Raw genomic sequence first — 8,371 nt, 5'->3', positions numbered from 1 at the left:
CTGAGTGTTCAAAGTCAGGCCCAGCTCAGGAATTTACAGCTTCTCTAGCAATCCTGGGCCTCTTGCAAATAGTGTCAGGCCCTACACATGAAACAGGCCACACGCTAGACTTAATATTTTGCACTGAGCTTTTGAGGGACAACCTTGGCTCAGCATTGGAGATTTGGCCTGAACCATGGTCAGACCATCATCTGCTGAAAGCACTAGGCCCAACACTCCACAAAATGGGGGGTACAGTTAAAATGACTCACCCACAAAGGTTCATGGACCCTTCAAGATTCCAAAATGCCTTGGGGGATTTTAGAATTCCAGGTAGATGCCCCATGGTAGCTGCTGTAGGAGCGTGGAACGTGAAGCTCCTTGAAGCTATTGACACCGTTGCTCCTTATCGACCACTCTGGCCCTTGGGACAGAAGCCTGCCCCATGATTTACTATGGAGCTGGCTGACTTAAAGAGGGTTGGAAGATGTCTAGAAAGGCACTGGCGAAAAACACATGGAAGCAGATAGAACATGCTACAGAACCCAATTGAATATCTATGAAGGGGAAATGAAAGCGGCAAAGAAACGTTATTTTTCGGCCACTATTACGTCGGCTATTTCACAACCATCCCAATTGTTTAAGGTATTCAGACGCCTCCTAACCCCTAATTCTGAACCTTTTCAGTCCCAAGAACAGAAAATTAGCTGTATGGCCTTTGTTTTTCGCTGATAAAATAGCACAAATACTAGATGCTAGCTGCAATGCAAACGAGATAAAAGAAATGCTTAATACACCAGGTTACGTGTGGACTGCTTTGAACAAATCACAATGACCACTTGTGGGGAGGGCGGGTTAAACACTGAATAAACTAAACTATATTACGTTAGACTCTGTAGGATCAACAACCAAGAAACATTTTATGTGACTTAATACATTTGTGTACTCTCCCATCACATCAAGTCTAACTGCCCGGATATTGTTGTTTTGCTGTATGGTATGGAATGTATCTTGGTTTGCCCCTTCCATTTTAGATTGTTTTACCTTTAAAATACCCTCTTTCAGCTGCCAACTCCCCCTGCCCCCCAACTCACAACTAAAGCTCATAAAACTCTTGACGCAGCATCCACAACGGCTCTGACCGGCTGCTCCCAGTGCAGCTGTGGACAATGTGAGCATGTTCTGTTAGCAACAAGGTAACAGATGGCCTTAAAGTCTGGCAGCCCAGGACGGAGCCTTTTCTTTTTGAGAGGGGGAGAACAATTACACATGTGCCACCCAACAGCGCACAGACCCATTGTTAGAGCCCCGAGTGCAAAATCCCGATTCCACGCTTAAGGGCGGCCGAAAAGCAGCCTCACTCCTTCAGACCTGCAAAAGAGCAGCTCCCCATGTTGCACATTGAAAATAAGGAAGGGCAATGCATATAGAAATCTAATTATTGGTGGGCGCAGAGCAAGTTTTTTGCATGATAATCACAGGGCCCTGGTGCTTTCTTGTGCACGGACCCCTGAAAGCTGATCCTGAAAGCAAAAGTTAAAGCCATTGAGTTTCCATCAATCATTTAATGTTCGCTTTGATTACACTGACAAGATTCTGTTTAGTTGGCTCTTAAAGTGCAGTGAGACAGTCTTATTAATCACTTTAAGATATTTTTTTATTTTAAGACAAAAGGAGGTTGTCTCCTCATTAGTCGTCAACAGGAGCCAAAAGGGCTAAGAAAAGAGCTTTGTGGGACAGAAAGGATCCTAGCTATCAGCATTCCTGGCCGTTGTGTTTCCAATATGGCACTCTGGATTTCAAAACCATTCTTATGTTTCAGTATGCTCTGAACTGGATGCCAGCTGTAATTTAGGTGAGGCAGAAAAAATGCCTAATGCCCTGTCTGATCCATTTATGAACTAATTTCGACTGAGTTACCATGATAGATATTGACAAGATCCTGGCATCCTAGAAAACCACTATTTGTGCTTTATATCCTTGCCTATCTAGGCTGTGAAAATCTTGTAAAGACCATGTAAATGAGCTCTTGATGCCTATCATAAACCAGTCACTAACTCAAGGCGCCTTCCCCTGGCCACTTAAAGCAGTTATCAAACTTAAAAAACTTCTTAAAAACCATCCCTAGACAAAAATTATGTGGCCAATTATTGCCCAGTCTCTAATCTGCCCTTTCTAGGCAAAGTGATTGAAAGGCCAATAGCAGACTAACTCCAGGCCTTCTTGGACAACTCTAGCGCTCTGGATTCTTTTCGGTCTGGTTTGGGTCAGGCTATGGAATGGAGACAGCTCTGGTGACTCTATTGGATAACCTCTGTCTGAACGTAGCCAAAGTTATGCTTCTTTGTGGCTCCTCCTGGATCTATCTGCAGCCTTTGGCACAGTAGATCCAGCCATCCTGCTGAGGTGATTGGAGGCAGAAGTGGCTAGCAGAGGACATGTCTTGGACTGGTTTAAATCCTTCCTCATGGAATACACTCAAAGGGTTGCTGATGGAGACCAACTATCTTCAGGGTGGAAATTATCTCTCAGGGTTCCACAAGGTGCAACTTTATCCCCCAAGTTATTCAATCTTTATATAAAGCCTTTAGGAGAAATCATTTGTAGCTAAACCACTGCCTGATAGGTGTGGTCAGTTGGGGTTTTGTGGATCCAGCACTGCTGCTAGAAAAGCAAGTGAATGCAGCTGCCAAAAAGGGTCTTCTCCCAAGTCAGAGTAGCTTGGAAGATGGCCCCCTTCCTCAACACAGCTAACCTGGCCATCTGGACCCATGCCACAGTAACGTCAAGATTTTGACTCTGCAAACATCAACAGATGCCTGTACATGCACATTCTCTATAGTGGCCCCCACCTTACGGGACATCCTGGCTGAAGAGGTCAGGAAAGCTCCCTGTTCTCACGACTTTCTGCAAATTGTGCAAAACTGAATTATTCAGGAGAGCTTCCTTACACAGGTAATAAGGCTGCACTGTAAGGAAACAGTTCAGAGAGATGTGTTGGTATAGGGATAGGATCTGTAGACTGTACTTCTGTGCACAGTCTGTTTCTTTGTTTATCATGTTGCATAAATCTGCTTATATTGTATTTCAGCATTTTTTCAGGACTGTATTAGATTTCTGCGGTCTTGTTTCAGCATTGTGTTCCAGCTCTGTATCAGATTTCTGCTAGTTTTCAAATTTCTGCTATCTTTATTGTATTGTTTATTAAATGCCCCAGCTGTTGATCATACTGTCTTATTCTGTGTAACCCATCTTGAGTCTCAGTGAGAAAGAGGGACTATAGATTAAGCAAATAAAACAAAATTAATAAAATAAATGCCAAAGACAAATTTAGTCTAAGCTATCTGAGTTTGGTTACCCAGATGTGAAAGCTATTCAAGCTTGGCTTGCCAGATGTGAAAACCAGGCCATGGGCAAATTGGCGTCCTCCAGAAGAAGTTACTCAAAACCCGATTGCTCGTGAGTGTCCTGTTGCTTGCAGTGAGATTGAGCTACGACTCATTTTTGCTAATTGAACTACAAGGAGTTGAGTTTTGAGAAACGTTAAAACAACATCCTGTTTCAGCAATGAAGTAAACTACACGGGCAGCTATATATAAGAGCAACAGCAGGATCCTAAACAGAGTTACATCCGTCTAAATCCATTGATTTCAATAGATTTGGAAAGACGGAACTCTGCTTACAACTGCAGAGTTAGCCAGCCAACCTGACACACTCTGAGGTAAGATTATAGAATCCCCTTCTTGGAGGTTGGTCAACTTTTTGTTGAGGATGCTTATTAAATAAGCTGATTAAAGGCTAGAGGACGACCTTCTGTGAAGGACCTGCTCCAGATCTGCATAAGCCCTGGCAAACAGCTCTGCAGTAGACCTTCCAAGGTGGTTCTCTTCAGTGAAACGAAGCGCTCGACACTTCCATGCCTCCGTGCCATGACACTCTTGACCACTGTTTCCCCACCTATGGGTCAGCTTCCAAAAAGTGGGTTCTAAAACCTCTGAAAGTGGGTTGCAGGCCAGCCATCCCGAATGGAGACTCCTGCCCTTTGCACCCATCTCTTTTTCTCCTCCTCTTCCTTGCCAGCTTCTCCAGTTCATGCCTGTTCCTCCTCCTGCGCGGCAATAATGAAGGAGAGAAAGCCATCTGGTGGCAACTAGTAATTTTACAATAGTAGCTGGAAGAAGGGAAGAAAAGGCTGGAGAGTAGGTGGTGTCAGGCCACTGTTGGGCAGGGTGCCAGCATGTCTGACCCTGACGTCAAAGGGGTACCAGGGATGCTGCAGGAGCCTGCTTTGTGGAAAGAGGGGCAGTATACCTCACCCAGACCCCCTCTCAATCCACTTGCTTGCCTGCTCAACCTGCGCCACTCACCCCCTTTGATCCCGATCCCGATCCCGATCCCGATCCCGATCCCGATCCCGATCCCGATCCCGATCCCGATCCCGATCCCGATCCCGATCCCGATCCCGATCCCCTCCCCCTCCCCCTCCCCCTCCCCAGTGCTCTTCTGAGCTATCCTTTATAGGGCTTTCTCTCCCCGCCCTGCCCTCTTTCCAAGCTCCACCTGTCAGGCCACACCCTTCCAGCATTGTCCTGGGCTGCCTCAAGCAGCTGCAGCTGCATTGGCTGTGTTGGTCAGCAACAGCTGTGTCTCGCTGGCTGGCTGTCAAGCTTCTCTGGCTAAGCTGATGCTGCCCAGTTTCTCCGACAGAACACCTGTGGCAGCTCCACCTGGAGTTGCTTGGTTCCTGGCATCTCCTGAGCCAGGTTATTGCCTTCTAGCTGGTGTATAGGCTGGGGCGTGGCTCTGAGCTGCTGTGGCTGCTTCTCCTCCTTGTCTGGTAAGGGCTCTGCTTGGGCAGCTGCTGGGTCCCTATTCCCCCTGCCTTTGCCCTCCCCCTCTGCTCAGCTTAGCTGGAGGGTGGAGCTAGCTGGCCTCCCCCTGTCCCTTCTAGCCCTTTGAGGCTTGGGAGCTTCATCTCTTCCCCCTGGTGGAGGCAGGTTCTGGCCCTGGATGCCGGCTGGGGTGGCTGGACAGCTGTCTCCTGGCTGCCTGCTGTCGCTTCCTCCTGGCAAGTCCAGGTGCTTTGCCTCAGACCCCGGACAGGTGGGAGATGCTCAGCACATGGGAAAGCAAGAGAAGGAAAGAATGAGGTTTGTGTGAAAGTAGGCTGTGTCTTGGCATTGCTCCTCCAGCAGCCCAGTCTCTTGCCCAGCCACCTGCAGCACTTTTACCTGCTATGGGAGATGTACTACACTGAGCCACTTGTCACTCACCGCTTCTCTGGCATCTGCCATCTTCCTGCATCTCTTCAGCTTGGAACTCCCCCTAGTGCCTTCTCATTCTCTTGCACCAGCCCTGGGGTGGGTCACCTTACAGAGTAAATTTGGTCTTGAGGGTCACCATACCAAAATGGTTCTTGATATTATTTCTGCTTTGGTTATGGCAGGGGTCTCCAACTTTTCTGAGCCTGTGGACATCTTTGGAATTCTGCCACAGGGTGGTGGGTGCAACTTCAAAATGGCTGCCACAGGAGATGGAGCCAGACACGAAATGTTGGAGGGGTCATGCATACCTCTAATAGGAACTCTTCAACGTTTCAGGCAGAAGCTCTGTTTAACAGGATGCCTTTTAAAATTAACACATTGTTTACAAACGTTTTCTTGCACATGCGCCGCTTACGCAGTGACAGTCTTTGTGTTGCATTTGCAGCTGCTGCTGAAGCAACTTTTTAAAAATCTGCACAATCAGATCTCCAATGGCTAATCAGAAGCTTTGCTGGACAAAACCCTGTTTGACCCCAAGGCACCATGTTGGGGACTCCTGGTCAGGGTGTTTTATTATCTTCATTTATATTCAGTCCTTTTCCCCACTGAGGATCCAAACCAGCTTAGATTGCTCTTATTTTTTTCCTCACAACAACCCTGTAAGGTAGGTTAAGCTGGGAATGTGTGACTGACTCAAGGTCACCCAGCAAGCTTCGATGGCAGAGTGGGGATTCAAACCCGGCTAGAGAACCAGTGTGGTGTGGTGGCTAGCATGGCAGACTAGGATCTGGGCAATTCAGGTTCGATTCCTCACCCTGCTGCCCATGGAAGCTCACCTTTGGGCAACAAGATCTCCTTGTGAGTTGAGGGGAATTAGCAGCAAGGAGAAGGCAGCAAGAGGGTGCAACTGAGGGATCTCCACCCACATATATGAGGATTGTTCCAGCTAGAGAACTCTTTTCAATGAACAGACCAATATTTCAACCAAAAAGTGGATTCTTATTGAAAATAGCAAGGATCAACAGCCACACAACACACAAACACACACCTAACACGCACTCAAAGCTAACTGGAAAGAGAGTTTGAGAGATTGGGAGATATTTACTATCCAGGCGTCTGGAAGAGACAGAGAACATTGAGCGACCGATGCGTCAAGGTGGAAGGACTCAAACTGAGGTTCAAGGGTGGATGCTAGATCCAAAGCGTGCACACAGCTTATGGCAGAGGGGCAGTCTATTTTATACCATGGGTCCTACCTGGGGGTAAGATTGCGCCTTCTGCCCCAAAACAAAGACTTGAGTGGTTGTTCCCAGGGTGAGGCAAAGGATAGAGAAATTGTCTCCAGGGTGAAGCAAAGAGCGGGTGGACTGACTCCAAAGTGGGACAATAAGCCGATAAACCATCTCTGGGGTGTAACAATGAACTAGGAAGGGTTGATTAGGTCTTTCTGGGCAGAACTGACGTTATCATTTATGACTGACGACCTGCGAGGTGGATGGGTGAGGCTACCAGCACCCTGAATTGCCTAAGAATAGGACCGTGGTTAAGGAAAGATCGCTCGATTAGACTGCGGTGATTAATTCAGGAACTCCAGGAAGGCCCTTTTGTGTCAGGATTCTTAGCGTGCCTCTGGGGCACGGGAGGGAGGGAGCTGGACTCGCCCGTCATTCCCCACGTAAGCACGTTCCATCTCCCAGCCGGGATCTGGCTTCCATGTTTCTGCCGGCCTGGGGGCAGAGAGGGGTCTTAGGGCACAATCATAACCCTTCTAAGACTGTGGGGTCACGTCTGACTGCTAACAACCTTAGGCCTTTCACACACTCTCAGCCTCCCCTACCTCGAGGGTTGTGGGGGGGGGGATGGAGGGGAGGAGAATTATGTAAGCCACTTGGGGTCCCCAATGGAGAAAAAGTCAGGGGCTGAATCCACATTACCTCCACGCGTCCCGGTGTTGCACTAAACACCCGGAAGTATAGTGTCTTTCAAGCACGATTTCTGAATTGCGCTAGAAAGACACTATACTTCCGGGTGTTTTGTGAACATTTAGTGCAACACCCGGATGCACAGAGGTAATGTGGATTCAGCCAGGGTATAAATGAAGAAAAATAAAAAAAAATAAAAGATCTTAGTCTGATAATATACTGTATTACACTGGCTTTACTGCTATTATTTTAATTTTTCTAGGTTAGATAATGCTTATTGTAGTCCTCCCCCACCCCCAGTTTTTATTTGTAAGTTACATTTTAGTTCTATTCTAGCAGAAAGGTAAGGTAAGATTCTTCAAAGCGAAGAAAGAAATGGACCTATATCCCCGCCCCCCTGACAAGCTCAACATGGGAACAAGATACTGCGATTCACCTCCAAAGGCCTAAAGCAGAGAGCTGGGTTTTGTAAGGTGCTGCAGACAGACCCACAGCCAGCACTTTAGGGTGGTAGGAACCGCCCAGACAGCAGAACTGCCCTTTCTGGGGGGGGGGGGGGGGGCAAGGGAATCCCATAGCAAATGGTTGCTATAGCGCCATAGAGCAATATCATGCAACTACATGGTGACAGCTTGAGAATAACAGACATGTGGGCAGGGGAAAGAGTGACAGAGGCAAAAATCTCTAATTCCCTGGAGTTTTCAGCAGTACAAGTTTCATGCACTGCTCCAACCTATCTGGAAGCCTTGCACAGACTGAGAAGAGTTTCTACGCTTGCATGCCTTCAGATGGCAGAAGGTGGTAGAAAACACACACTGGGAGAGCCAGGTGATTCTCTCCCTAAGCTAAGGAACACTGGTGTGCATGCACGCGGCATCAGAAGCTCTGCGCATAGGTTACAGTGACTGCCTGTACATCCTGAACATATACGTATACGTTTGTAAGACGCAATGGAGCATCTCCACAGCAGTTTTCTCTGCAATGGAAATAGTAGATGGTGGCAATAGATTGTTATCATGTCATAACATTAGAGTGATCTAGCAATTGCTGATTTTTTTAGGTGAAAAACGTCCGCTGAGATGGGTGTGAAGGAATGGTGGCTGTGGAAGCTAAAGCAAGGGAAGTGGCGCCAATGTGGGTGGGTCCTACAAAAATGCACACCTCTCCTTTTACATGGTGTCCTATAGCACTTTGAGTGCAATCTTT

This window comes from Eublepharis macularius, chromosome 4 (genome assembly GCF_028583425.1).
Source record: "Eublepharis macularius isolate TG4126 chromosome 4, MPM_Emac_v1.0, whole genome shotgun sequence".
NCBI classification, from domain to species: domain Eukaryota; kingdom Metazoa; phylum Chordata; class Lepidosauria; order Squamata; family Eublepharidae; genus Eublepharis; species Eublepharis macularius.
This window is presented reverse-complemented; position numbering follows the sequence as displayed.